We start from the raw sequence: 15596 nt of genomic DNA, 5'->3' as shown, positions 1-15596 counted from the left end.
AAAGACCGTGCATCCCTAACCCTGTCTCGGACCCCGTAGTTCCCGATGTGCAGGCCGCAATGCTTGCTGGGGCTTGAAGTCCAAGCCGTCTAGGCGGGTGAACCAAGCGGGTTTGCGGTTAAGTGTCGAGTTCCCTTCGGAGTTATGGAACGCTATAAGATACTGGGACTACGTATAAGATATTGAAAAAGAAATACGTGCAGTTTATTAAACACAAAATTGTGAAATGTAACACATTTTATAAAAGAAAGTTTATTAAACAGATTTACATTTTTAAACAAATTGTTTTTTTAACAAATAATTTAAAACAAAGGCCATTGTAAACCCAATCAAGGTCAAGAAATAGATTATGACCGGCACCCGAGAAACCTCTAGACATATAAGACATATAATTTTTTAATCACAAAAGTGACATGTTAGAAAAAAAATAAGCAAAAGGATGAACATTTAAATCACCCATAATCCCGCAGGAAAGAATAATTTGACGTGCAGTTTTATAGCTTTCCAGTGTCTTTTGTACATATTGTGTGTGCGTGTATGTGTGTACATATATTTTTTACTAAAAACGGTGTTATATATATTTTATATAATCATTTTTCATTTAACATATAACAAACATCTTTCCATGCCATTAAATATTTTTTCCGCAGTATCTTTAACAGCTATATAGCTGTTAATGTATGGGTGAAAACCAAAGTTTTCTTCATTTAAGCCCCTACTATAAGACGTTTAGGTTATTTCAAAATTTTCTAATTTTAGACAATCTCAATATTAGAAACACACTTTTAACAGTATAGTTGCACAAATTTATAATTATTTCCTTAGGATCCTTTCCTTAAAGCGGAATTAGTCAAAGGATACACAGTAGAACACATATCAAAATATTTCACTTGTTACTCTTTGGCAGTTCCCTTTTGCTTTTGAACAGTTGCGGATGCCTTAACATGATGTTTAAAGCTTGAAGAGGTTGCCTATTTGTCAACATCATTTTGTGCTCAAGTGTGTGTATGAACAACTTCTGTCATTTCCTTTTCACCTGCTACTCAGTTGGCATGGAGCCATTATCTTGCCTATTCTAGCCTAAGTCCTTCTTGTCCTTCAAGCCTCATTTAAGAGAATTTCAACCTTTCTTGACTTTCTGGGCAGGGTTAAACCCCCTGTTGCGCCCTCCTTAGCATCTAATATTTCATCCTTCCTAAAATACATTATCTAGAGTTAGCTGCTTTGGGAAGCGGACACCCTGTCTGCTTGTCCACCCTACATCCTGGAACCTAGCCCAGGGCCTGACATATTTCTTGACGTTGGAGTTGACTAGGCACACGAGAAAGGCTTTTGATAACACATTGAAAAACCATACCACCAGCAAATTTTATTTACTGCAATTTAATTTCATGCCTACCAGCAAACCATATTTATTGAAATAGGAACATTCTTATTCATTAAGGCTGCCTCCCATTTCTTGTGTATTTGTGTCGTGATTTTCTAGATACAGAACAGCTGACTACATAATTTTAGGACTGTACAGGATATCTTCCCTGAGTTCTTTTCTCCTTTTCTGTCCTTGTAGATCAGACTGGAGAGGACTTGAAAAAAAAAAAAAAATCATGGTCCTTCTCTCCTTCTCCAGGTTCTCTTCTTGTCCAACTCCACTTCCAAATCCACTTTCAGCCCTCGCCTTGCTGGGCACATTCCTGAACCTTACTTACTTCTTCTTCTTTTTCATTTCTGTGATGGGTTTGCCACATAGACCTTGGAGAGTCAATTCCCATTCCTTCATTGGGTGCATCATTGTCCGTATCTTCCACAGGTGGGGGAATGAATGAACAAGGAGAATTTCCAGACGACTGAGTGGGCCTGGAGTCGGTGTAGGAAGGAAGTGGGGACATAGGATATGAATCACCTATAGGTATCTTTGATGCTCTTGGAATTCCACCACCCAGCACCTGGACCAAATAGAGAAATCCTAGTTGTGGGAGTGGTGTGCCACCTCTCTGAGAGGTCCAGTAACTGGTTGAGCGTAAAAGACTTTTCTACCTACCTCACTGGTTTAGAACCAGCAGAGATCCAGTTTGGGGCTATTAACGGACAACTCAGGAGGGCAAGTAGCAGCATCACTGAGGTTGTGAAATCACATGCTAGACCCTTGAATTAGTTAGGCAAAGATCTGAGTCTGTATAGCATCCTGTTTTTTCAAAATCTCTATGTTGTGGACATTCCAGAAGAGGGAGAGGCCTCTAAGTCTGACAGATCTTTGGTGATTTTGGCTGCTTTGCCATCCCAGCCTGCCTCTCTTAACCAGAAGCCAAATTACCTGCCTCACATTCTGACTCTTCTGCTTGTTAGCCATGTAAACTTGAGCAAATTACTAAACCGTTGGGGAGCCTGCGTGGCTCAGTCAGTTGAGCGTCTGACTCTTGATTTAGGTTCAGGTCATGATCTCACGGTCCTGGGACCGAGCCTTGAGCCCTGCGTTGGGCTCTGAGCTCACTGTGGAGTCTGCTTGCCCTTCTCCCTCTGCTCCTCCCCCTGCTCGAGTGTGTGCGCGCTCTCTCTCAAATAAATAAATTTTAAAAAATGCTTAACCATCTCTCTCCTACTTCTGTTTTCTTATCTGTCAAGCCCAAATAACAGAGGTGCCTCATGGGGATTGTATGAAAATTAAGTGAGTTACTATTTCCAGTGCCCTTCGTGGAGGACTTGGCTGGTTGTATGGGCTCAGTAAGTGTAAGCTATTTCTATGAGCTCATCCACTATCTGTCTGAAAAGTCTTTCCTCCTCTTTTCTATCAAAAATTCTCATTTTTCCTTTTCTTTTTAAATTAAGTTATAACTTACATAAAGTGCATAAATATTAAGTGTAAAACTTGTTGAGTTTTCTCCTCATTTTTCAAAGCCCCACCATCATATGATTGTCACGACATCACTCTTTACTCACCACAAACACCCCAGCTCTGAGTTAAGGATTCTGCTTTGAGGAACTTCAGTGCTTCCTGCCCTCCCTCTGGACACCAGCAGGAGGCAGGGTGGTATAGGGGGAAAAGCTACAGTCAGCAAGTTAATGATCAGCAAGTTAATGATCAGGCTTTTCCTGGCCTAAAAATTTACTGGCTTGGGTAAGAACTTAACCTCTAAGGATCTTGTTTCCCCTACCTGCTAAAGAGTACAGATTACCAAATGGACACTTCATAGGGTTGTAGTGAAGATGAAATGAGATAAGGCCTGTAAACAATGCCTGATATATGTTAATTAAGTTAGCAAGTCTAGAAAAAAAAATACCCAGTGTGAGGGAGGGTGCTGTGAAACAAGCACTTTCAGCCAGTGCTGCTGAAAGTGTCAATCTATAAAACCTTTCCAGGGAGCAATTCAGGAAAACAAAACAAAATAAAACCAAATAAAAAAACAAGAGCCATAAAACTTCCATTGTTTAGAAATTCATTCTATGGAAATAATTGTAAATGAGCACCAAGATTTAAGTGCAAGGATTTTCATCACAGCATTACTTACAGTGTACATTAGAACTAGAAAGAGCCAATAATAAGATTATTAAATAAGTCATGGTGTGTTCATAGTAAGGAATTTTATTCTGTGATAAAAATTTTGCCCCCCCATAAAATAAATAATTATGTACTCAAAGATTACTTTATGCTCAAGATAAAATAACACAAAAGGGATAGAAACATATAATGTGACCACACATTTATGGAAGTTATAATTTGTAAAATACTTTTTTTTTTAAGATTTTATTGATTTGTTTGACAGAGAGAGACACAGTGAGAGAGGGAACACAAGCAGGGGGAGTGGAAAAGGGAGAAGCAGGCTTCCTGCAGAGCAGGGAGCCTGACGCGGGGCTTGATCCCAGGACGATCCCAGGGCCCTGGGATCATGACCTGAGCCGAAGGCAGACGCTTAACAACTGAGCCACCCAGGTGCCCCTGTAAAATACTTTTTTGAGCATTTACTATTTATCACTTACCATGCTACGGTAATTAAATGCTATTATTTCATTTAATCTTCATCAAAATCCTTCAAAAAATGTATCATTATGCCAGGTTACAGATGAATAAACTGAGGATTATTCAGTTTATTAGGAGGTTAAGTGACTTGTCCAAGACATTATAATGAATTTATGTCTGAGTCTGATTTTAAATCCAGATCTATTTGTATTAACCAAGATAGAACAACAAGAGATTTCAAATTTGTTCTTCCTTAGACCTTTCTGTATTTTCCTAATTTTCTACAGGGAGTAGAGGGAAAAGGTCCCCAATAAATGTTGTGCTTTATGAAACCTTACCATGATTCCTGACTCGAAAGAGGATGAAGAAAGCTGCATAGCCTAATTGCACTACTGGGTATTTACCACAAAGATACAAATGTAGGGATCCGAAGGGGTACGTGCACCCCAATGTTTATAGCAGCAATGTCCACAATAGCCAAACTGTGGAAAGAGCCAAGATGTCCATCGACAGATGAATGGATAAAGAAGATGTGGTATATATACACAATGGAATATTATGCAGCCATCAAAAGGAATGAGATCTTGCCATTTGCAACGACGTGGATGGAACTGGAGGGTGTTATGCTGAGTGAAATAAGTCAATCAGAGAAAGACATGTATCATGTGACCTCACTGATATGAGGAATTCTTAATCTCAGGAAACAAACTGAGGGTTGCTGGAGTGGTGGGGGGTGGGAGGGATTGGGTGGCTGGGTGATAGACATTGGGGAGGGTATGTGCTATGGTGAGCACTGTGAATTGTACAAGACTGATGAATCACGGATCTGTACTTCTGAAACAAATAATGCAATATATGTTAAGAAAAAAAAAAGGAGAAGAAGATAGCAGGAGGGGAAGAATGAAGGGGAGTAAGTCGGAGAGGGAGACGAACCGTTAGAGACGATGGACTCTGAAAAACAAACTGAGGGTTCTAGAGGGGAGGGGGGTGGGGGGATGGGTTAGCCTGGTGATGGGTATTAAAGAGGGCACAGTCTGCATGGAGCACTGGGTGTTATGCATAAACAATGACTCATGGAACACTACATCAAAAACTAATGATGTAATGTATGGTGATTAACATAACAATAAAAAATTAAAAAAAAAAAGAAAGCTGCATAGCCTAATAACTTCCTGTCTAGAACAGGACATTTCCAGTCTTATATGGGAGATTTTTTAAGTAGTACACTGTGAGATAGTAGAATATAGATATATTGGTCTCTGCCCCCGGTTCCTGGCACAGAGCTTCTAAAACTCTGGTAATTTCTTAAGTGATAAGAGCACTGGGGCCATCTCTTGTTCTAAAAAGATAACCCTGGGTGGGCTCGCAGATGGCTCCTAGATGGGAGCTGGTCACCAGAAAGACCAAGCCATGATTAGAAACTTGGAATTTTCCACCCCTTCCCCTATTCTCTTGAGAAGGGAGAAGGAGGGCTAAAAATGGAGCTCATGATCTCTCATGCATACATGATGAAGCCTCCATAAAATCCCAGTAGTATGGGGTTCAGAGAGCTTCTAGGTTGGTGAACACATCCATATAACTGGAGGGTGACATACCTCAAGTCCACCAAGACAGAAGCTCCTGTGCTGGGGACCCTCCCAGAACTTGCCCTATGTATCTCTTCAGCTGAATGTTCATCTCTATTCTTAATCATATCCTTTAATAAACTGGTAAACATAAATGTTTTCCTGCATTCTATGAGCCACTCTAAGCAAATTAATGGAAATTGGGGGGATCATGGCAACCTCTGATTTGTAGACACATTGGACAGAAGTTGTATGTAATGGAGTTAAACTATAGAACATCCAGCTGGTGTCACAAAGAATTGCTTGGTGTGGGGAAGAAACCCCATACGTTTGGTGACCACAAGTGTCAGAAGTAAAGCATTTTGTGTGAAAGTGAAAGGAGGGGAAAACTGGGTGTTTTTTTCTTAAACATACACCAACTAATATTTTAAAAATATTAATAACTATGAACTTTTTAAAACACATTTGAAACACACACATACACATACACATATACACACATCATACTTCACTCATCAGGCATGTCATTACTTCGATATTATTGCTCAGGACAAAGCTTAAGCAAGTTTTTAGGTAAAAAATAATGAGTCATATAAAGAAAAGTAGGATGTAAATACAGGTGGCCTGTGGATATACCCAAAGTCATAAAGGTGACATGGAATGCTGAGAGTGTGGGAAGCACTGTTCTGGCATTTGTGGGCTAGAGAACAGCAACAGGGGATGAAGCCCAGCATGGACAGAAGGTTCTTCAGTCTTTTTCACTCTGCACATGGAACATCTGTGTCAAGAACACACATGGCTGGTTCTTCCCAATCCCACAGATGAAAGTTCTCTGTGGTCAGCAGTGAGAGTTACAGAAATCTGATAAAGGAAGGCTTTGGGGTGGGACCAGGGGACAATCTCGTTGGAAGGCTAAGTGAGGGTACTGTCTTGAAGCCAAGTGCATCAAGCATTGGATGTTGGTTTGAGAAAACAACAGTTGTCTGTAGCAAAGAATGGAGGAAGGGACTGATGGAAATAACAGGAGGCTTAAACTCCAAAGCCGAGTCACCCATTGGCATCACCTCTCCCAACCTGGGGCCCTTATCCATGCAGGTCGAAGACTCAGATATGGTCCTGTCCACCATGGGCATTTGCTCTGTATTTATTGAGGCCCTGCTTTGTGAATTGAAGCTCCACTGGTTCTAGGGCCATGAATATAGATAAAACACTAGTTTTGCCCTGAAGGAATTTAAGGTCTAGGTGGAATACCAACATGTAAAAATGACACTGTATTTCAATTTTGAGCAATGGTTATGTATTACTTCTAGAGCTGCCCCCAACCCTCCCCCGGCAAATAAATATTCCTAAAAAAAATTTTTTTTTAGGTCAAAGTGATAAGGAATAAATTAGGATTGTATGGGGTAGTTGGCTGGGAGTCAGATATATCTGGGTCAGAATTCCATCTCCACACATTCTAAACTGGTGGTCTTCAAACCGGAATTACACATATCCCTAAGCATGAACACTTTTCAAGGGGGATCAACCTTCATGTGTTATCTTTCTTAAAACTGATGTAAGAATACACCAATGTCAGAGATCCTGCCAGTTTCCCTTTCCCAGTCAGATTTCTCCCACCTTGCAAAAGATAAGGCATACCATCCGCATCTCACTTTGGTGTATATTATGTTGTATATTGGTGTATATTATGGTGTTAGAAACCGAGTTTGGATACAAATACAGGCATAGTTCAAGACTAATTAAGGTCCCGGTGTACCTGGGTGGCTCAGTCAGTTAAGCTCTGCCTTTGGCCCAGGTCATGATCCTGGGGTCCTGGGATTGAGCCCCGAGTCCAGCTCCCTGCTCGACAGGGAGTCTGCTTCTCCCTCTGCCCCTCCCCCCTTCATCTTGTCTCTCGCTCGCTCTTTCTCTCTCACAAATAAATAAATAAAGCCTTTTAAAAAAAGACTAATTAAGGTCCCATTAACTACTCCCTCATCCATTTTTGAGAGATGATTTTTTTATTTTTAAGTAAGCTCCATGCCCAGCCTGCCAAATGAGGGACTTGAACTCAAAACCCTGAAGTCAAGACCTGAGCTGATATCAAAAGTTGAACACTTAAACCAACTGAGCCACCCAGGCACCCTGAGAGATGAATTTTCAATGGACATAATTTTATGCTAATTTGATCAATATTATTAGTGTATGACTTATAATGCTAGCTTAAGCCCGAAGAAAATTAATATTTAAAGACTTGTGAGTGACACCTGGGTGGCTCAGTTGGTTAAGCATCTGCCTTCAGCTCAGGTCATGATCCCAGGGTCCTGGGATCGAGTCCCACATCGGGCATCTTGCTCAGCGGGGAGCCTGCTTCTCCCTCTGCTTGTGCATGCACTCTCTCTCTCTCTCTCTGACGAATAAATAAATTTAAACAAAATAAAGCCTTGTGGTGATAGTATATTTTTTAAGATTTTAGAATGCAACAAAAAATAAATGGTCATATGTTGTTGCAGAGTAATAGATGATGAATAAAGGACTTTCAAACATAAAACCATGTTACTTTAGAGTAATATTTGGTGGGAGACATAGATTTCAAGAAGAAAAAGAATGATTTACAATGTATGACTGTTAGGGTGCCTGGCTGGCTCAGCCAGTGAAGCATGTGACTCTTGATCTCAGGGTGGTGTGTTCAAGCCCCATGTTGGGGATAGAGCTTACTTAAGGGAAAAAAAAGTTTATTAAAACGTATGACTGCTCGGGGCGCCTGGGTGGCTCAGTTGGTTAAGCGACTGCCTTTGGCTCAGGTCATGATCCTGGAGTCCTGGGATCGAGTCCCACATCGGGCTCCCTGCTCAGCAGGGAGTCTGCCTCTCCCTCTGACCCTCTTCCCTCTCGTGCTCTCTATCTCTCATTCTCTTTCTCAAATAAATAAATAAAATCTTTAAAAAAAAAAGTATGACTGCTCAAGAAGGGCCTGTCCATATTTTTTTATTTTTAAATAGATGATGGTGGATATCAAATCAGTATGGTACTTATATTTCATTGGGTGTATTTGTGGCGGTAATATCACAGTTTTATTTTTGAATGTTAACATCTGTAATGTACCAGAAAGTACATCTTTTGCATCTAGTTAAATGCGTGCTGAATCACCCCCAGAATGTTCCCTTATGCCCCTTTCAAGATACTCCCCATCCACCAATGACTGTTTGGATTTCAAACATCTTAGTTTGTCTGTTTCTAAATTTCATATAAACAGAATCATATGGTAGGTACTCTTTGTGTCTAACTTAATTTGCGTAACAGTTTTTGAGATTCACCCATGTCATTCCTTTTTATTGCTGAGTATTGTTCCATTATATGAAAATCCACAATTTATTTATTCATTCTCCATAGATATTTAGGTTGTTTCCTGTTTGGGGCATTACAAATAAGGCTGCTATAAGCATTATTGTTCAAGTAAAAAAAAAAAGTAAATAAGATGGAAACTTTTAGATGTCAACTTTAAAATGTGGAAGGAGATACACATTCTTAGGCAGTGATTTCTTGTCTTTTTCCTTTTCATTGTCAACTATAGTAGGCCCTTCAGCAATGCAAAGCTGGGGACACTGACCCCCATGCAGTTAGAAATCTGCATAATACTTTTGACTCCCCCAAAACTTAACTACTAATAGCCTGCTGTTGACCAGAAGCCTTACCGATATAAAATAAGCTGTTGATCAGCACATATTTTGTATGTTATGTATATTACATTCTGTATTCTTACAATAAAATAAGCTAGAGAAAAGAAAATATTATTAAGAAAACTATAAGAGAAAATTTTAAGAAAAAATATTAAGTGTACATCTGTGTATTAGTGGACCTGCAGGTTCAGTCAAACCACCAGTGGTGTTTAAGGGGCAACTCTATAACATTTGTACAAAAAGGATGCCAAACTGTTTTCCAAAGTGGTACCACTGAATACTGTTGCCTTAGTTTAGTGTTGCAACAAGCTGCGATGAGCATATAGTTACATTTGTTGCAACTATCTTCTCTCACTCTGTGGTTTATCTGTCAAACTCTCTACATAATATATTTATGAACCACAATGTATAACTTTAGTGTCACTGAATCATTCTCTTTATCTACCTTTCTTTTCCTTTGTCTTGAGGGCTGTTAGTGGCTTAAATGCTTTCCTATTCAGAAGTCAAGAAGATATTTTCATATATTCTAAAAAGCTGTAGATTTTTGCCTTTCACATTTGTCTTTTATCCACCTGGATCTGATGTTGTGTATGGCATGAAGTGGAGACCAATTTCATTTTTTCTCTATATGGGTATCTAGCTATTCCAGCATGATTTATTAAGATCTTTTCCTACTCTCTGTAGTGCCTCCTTTGTTATCAATTAAGTGACCATAGATGTGTATGTCTGTTTCTAGGGGTAGACAATTTTTCAAAATTATTTGATGAGATGTGCAAGCAAGAAGAATGTGAAGATCAATCTACTTAAGTTGTGTGGCCTTTAACTGGTTATTTAACTTCTCTGAGTTCCCTACACTGTTGGGAGAATACAATGGGGTCATGCAATAAGGTGGTTAGAAGTTCTGATCCAGTAAGCCTCGGGGAGCAGTACTAATAGTTCGGTTTTTTGGTTTTTGGTTGTTGGAGTTTTTTTCTGTTGTTATATTTTAACTGCCACGGAGTACATGAAAACAACACCTGCTCGGGGCAGTAACTGTCAGGGAAAGAGCCCAGCGGACGTGACATTTGGGTGGGTCGTGAATGACGGTGGAATCTGTCATCTCTTTTTATGACTGCCATCTGTTGGCTGTCCATGGCGCATTTCCCACGTGTGTTGCATCTGCATGATATTTTATCTGGCTTAGAAGGGCCCAGAGGGAAAGGCCTGGGCCCTGCCCCGCACCACTGCTGGGGTCACCCCCAGTAGCTCCTGCCTAGGAAGACCTAGAAGTTGTGGGGGCTCCATGTTTGTTAGACACACATACATGTCACCGAGGGCAGGGCTGGGCCTTTTTAAAATTCCTGCCGCTGTAGTGCAGGATTCCCAAGTTTCACCCACACAGCGCTCCCTCCCCAAACCCCAACCACCAGCCGACTCGTACAACAACAAACTCACCCGTCTGCTCCCAGCACCACCACCCAGGGCAGTGGCGAAATCCGTACCACACCGCCTGCACAATCTTGCCCGTGGTTGAGCGAGCATAGGGTCTTGCACACAGTAGGCACTGGATAAGCATCAGGTGAATAACAGATGAGTTACCACATGAACATTGGGATATAGGAGCACCTTCCCTTCTGCTGCAGTGTAGCAAGACATGGGTATTATGTGGCTATTGCCAGTTCTGAGTGTGCACGGGAATCATAGTTGGGGGCGGGGGCTTTAAATATTCCTGACCCCCCACACACACTACTGAATTAAAACAGAGAAGGGATGTGCAGAAAGAGCTATTTTTCATTAATTCTCTGGGAGCTTCTGGCTTCGATGCTCAAGCAGGTATGGGAATGATAGAATTACTAAACATCTGGATCCATGTTTCATCAGAAGTATTCACCTGTCAAAACTTAAAATTCACATGTCCTTGAACCTGTACTTCCTTCCAGACTTTATCTACTGCCCCAAAATACAGGCACAAGGGTATTCAGGGCAGCATTTTTAAGCAGAGAAATACTTTAAACTAGGAAAATGTCCAGTCATTTATTAAGCAAATTTTATTGAGACAGCAGTAACAACAACAAAATAATAAATTCCCTACTCTTAGAGAGATTTACATTTTAGTCTATCAAAAGAGGACTAAACAAATAATTTATGATACACCTGAGCAATGGAATATTATTCTCCCATCAAAAATGAGGTTGTCAATATACTGCTTGTTTTTTTAAGATTTTTATTTCTTTATTTGACAGAGAGAGACACAGCGAGAGAGGGAACACAAGCAGGGGGAGTGGGAGAGGGAGAAGCAGGCTCCCCGCTTGGCAGGGAGCCCGATGTGGGGCTCGATCCCAGAACCCTGGGATCATGACCTGAGCCTAAGGCAGACGCTTAATAACTGAGCCACCCAGCTGCCCCAATATACTGCTTTAAAAAGATGTTCAATGGGGTGCCTGGGTGGCTCAGATGGTTAAGCATCTGCCTTAGGCTCAGGTCATGATCCCAGGGTCCTGGGATCGAGCCCCGCATCGGGCTCCCTGCCAAGCGGGGAGCCTGCTTCTCCCTCTCCCTCTGCCTGCTGCTTCCCCTGCTTGTACACTCTCTCTCTGTCAAAATTAAATAAAATCTTAAGAAAAAAAAAAAGATGTTCAAGACAGGAGCCCCTGGGGAGGGGGTGGCTGGCTGGCTCAGCTGGAAGAGCATGTGACTCTTGATCTCCCGGTTGAGTTTAAGCCCCACACTGGGCACAGAGATTACTTTTTAAAAGACTGTTCAGGACATATTTCTAAAAAAAAAAAATAGGAAGCTTTTGAATATATTCCTATTCAAAATAAAGAAAGAAAAAAGAGAAAACTAAGCTACAAAACCCTGCATATAGCATTTTCCTATGTGTGTATAAACATATTGGGGCGCCTGGGTGGTGCCTTCCGTTAATCATAGGACTCTTGATTTCAGCTCAGGTCATGATCTCAGGGTTGTGAGATGGAGCCCCCCACACTCAGAACTCCCCAGCATGGCACCTGCTTAAGATTCTCTCTCCCTCTCCCTCTGTTCCCCCACCTCACACCTGCACACACACAAGCAGGGGGAGCAGCAGAGGCAGAGGGAGAAGCAGGCTCCTGACTGAGCAAGGAGCCCGAGGTGGGGCTCGATCCCAGGACCCCGGGATCATGACCTGAGCCGAAGGCAGACGCTTAACCAACTGAGTCACCCAGGCACCCCATAAATAAATCTTTTAAAATGTATTATACATATGTGTAGATATATATAAATATATAAGTAAAAAATTATGGAAGAATGTTCAATAAAATTGTTAATGACAGTTACCACTTTCCCAGTTTTACTTTTCTCTTCATACCCTTTTATGCTATTTAAACTCACTACCTTAAGGAGATACTACTTTTATCATTTGTTTGACTGTTAAAAAAATTCCATAGAACCTTGAAAACCTGTGAGATTTAAATTTCCAGCAGGGGACAGCAGTGATTCTCAAATATCTCTGACGTCAGCACAAAACTGAGGATTAGTGCCCACAGATTTCCAAATCCAGACCCAAATAATGTATTTGGATCACCAGATTAAAAAGGAAACAAAAAGCAACAACCACAGAAAGCTTAAAATGCTTTAGGAATTGTTGTGACAAAACATTTTCTATATGGTTCTTTATTAGCATTTGTCTAAACTTTCCTCTCTGGAGTGCGCAGTTTTCTTATCCATTAAAATCAGAAGATTTGAAGAGATAATCTTAAAAGGTTTCTTTTCAGCTCTAACATTCTATAGCTTTGAGAATATAAATCAGTATCAGGAAGAAACAAGCTCCCGTGCCCTCTGAAATTAATTGGCTTATCAAAGACTCTGCTTTACAATCCTTAGCTGATCAGGATGAATTATTACCAATTTATCTTTCGTGTAGATCAAAGAATGCTTTTTTGGGGGGAGAGGGGAGGATGTTGTTATTTATTCAATTCACTGATGGGGAAAAAGAACTCTCCCACTCTATAAATGTTTAGCATGTGTATAAAGGTCGTAGGTCTGGTGTTTAGAAATTACACACTGGCTTACCAAAGAATCTTCACTGGGTTGGCCAAATTAAACAGCAGGCAGTTGTAGAGAAATAAACACAAGTTAACATTTAACCCCAGCAAGTCCCTGTTCTTGCTGCTCCATCTTTCTTAGTAGGAGGCGACTGAGTAGGAGTAGGTTCTCCTCTCAGTAGGCTACTAGCTACTCTAGGAAGACCCCGGGCTCCTCTGAGAACCCACCCATCTACCACTTTTATCAAGTACATATTTTTTATTAAAGAATAATTGAAATACAGTGTCATATTCGTTTCAGGTATACAACATTGTGATTCTATATTTATATACATTACAAAATGGTTACCACATAAATCTAGTCACATCTGTCACCAAAGTTGATATAATATTACTGACTATATATCCTATGCTGTACATTACATCCCCACGTCTTATTTATTTTGTAACTGTAAGTTTGTGCTTCTTCTTCTTTTTTTTTTTTTTACGTTCAATGCAGGGCTTGAACTCACGACTGTGAGACTTAAACTGAGGTCAAGAGTCAGTTGCTTAACTCACTGAGCCCCCTAGGCACCCCTGCAAATTTGTACTTCTTAATCTCCTTCACCTATTTCATCCATTCCCACACCCCACATCCCTTGGGCAACGGTCAGTTTGTTCTCTGTATCTATGAATCTGTTTCTGGTTTGTTCATTTGTTTTGATTTTTGGATTCCACATATAAGTGAAATCATATAATATTTGTCTTTCTCTGACTAATTTCGCTTGGCATAATACCTTCCGGATCCACAAGTGTTGTCATAAATGGCAGGATTTCATTCTTTTTGTGGGTAATATTCCATTGCATGTATATACCACATCTTATTTATCCATTCATCTATCAATGGACATTTAGGTTGCTTCCAAATCTTGGCTATTGTATATAATGCTGCAACGAACGTAGGAGTGCATATGTCTTTTCAAATTAGTATTTTCATTTTCTTCAGATAAATAACTAGAAATGTGATTCCTGGATTGTACTGTAGTTCTATTTTATCTATGAGGAAGCCCCATACTGTTTTCCACTGTGGCTGTACTAATTTACATTCCCCCCAACAGTGCATGAGGGTTCCCTTTTCTCTAAAGCCTTGCCAGCATTTATTATTTCTTTAAGATTTTATTTATTTATTTGAGAGAGAGATCATGAGCCAGGGGAGGGGCAGAGGGAGAGAGAGTAGCAGGCTCCCCACTCACTGAGCAGGGAGCCCACTGCGGGGCTCAATCCCAGGACCTTTAGATCATGACCTGAGCGAAGGCAGATGCTTAACCAACTGAGCCACCCAGATGTCTCAACATTTGTTGTAGCTTACTTTTTGATAATAATAGCCATTTTGATGGGAATGGGGTGGTATCTTATTATGGTTTTATTTATTTTATTTTAAGATTTAATTTATTTATTTGACAGAGAGAGACACAGCAAGAGAGGGAACACAAGCAGGGAGAGTGGGAGAGGGAACCAGGCTTCCCGCGGAGCAGGGAGCCCGATGCGGGGCTCGATCCCAGGACCCTGGGATCATGACCTGAGCCAAAGGCAGATGCTTAATGACTGAGCCACCCAGGCTCCCCTTATTATGGTTTTAATTTGCATTTCCCTGATGATTAGTGATGTTGAGCATCTTTTCTTTTCTTTTTTTTTTTTTAAAAAGATTTTATTTATTTATTTGAGAGAGAATGAGAGAGAGAGAGGGCATGAGAGGAGGAAGGGTCAGAGGGGGAAGCAGACTCCCCGCTGAGCAGGGAGCCCGATGTGGGACTCGATCCCGGGACTCCAGGATCATGACCTGAGCCAAAGGCAGTCGCTTAACCAACTGAGCCACCCAGGCGCCCCAATGTTGAGCATCTTTTCATGTGTCTTCACACACACACATATATATAGTTTTTAAATTTATTTATTTATTTGAGAGAGAAAGAGAGAGCAGGGGGAGGAACGGAGGGAGAGGGACAAGCAGACTCCGAGCTGAACACAGAGCCCCACACAAGGCTTGATCCCCTGACCCTGAGATCATGACCTGAGCCAAAATGAAGAGTTGGCTGCGCAACCAACTGAGCCGCCCAGGTGCCTCCACACATATATATATTTTTAAGCATCTGAATCATAAACTGTTCCAACTATTTCTTCACGACCCAAGAGCAGTGCTCCTTTTACAGATAACCCTTTATAAATTGTAACACTTTTTTTTCTTTTAACATTTGCCAAAATTTACACCACTAATAAGTGGCTGAGGCAGGATTCAAACCAGTAACTATCTGGCTCTACGACCCTCACACTTGACCATGGCACTATATGAAATGAGAGTACAAACGTCATCAACTTGTTATCCAGAAGCTGTGAATATCTGCAAGAGTAATTGTGTATAAGTATATAAAATGAGTGACTTTTA

The sequence above is a fragment of the Zalophus californianus genome, chromosome 17 (assembly GCF_009762305.2).
Source record: "Zalophus californianus isolate mZalCal1 chromosome 17, mZalCal1.pri.v2, whole genome shotgun sequence".
Taxonomy (NCBI): Eukaryota; Metazoa; Chordata; class Mammalia; order Carnivora; family Otariidae; genus Zalophus; species Zalophus californianus.
The sequence above is the reverse complement of the archived record's forward strand: the minus strand, read 5'-3'. Positions refer to the sequence as shown.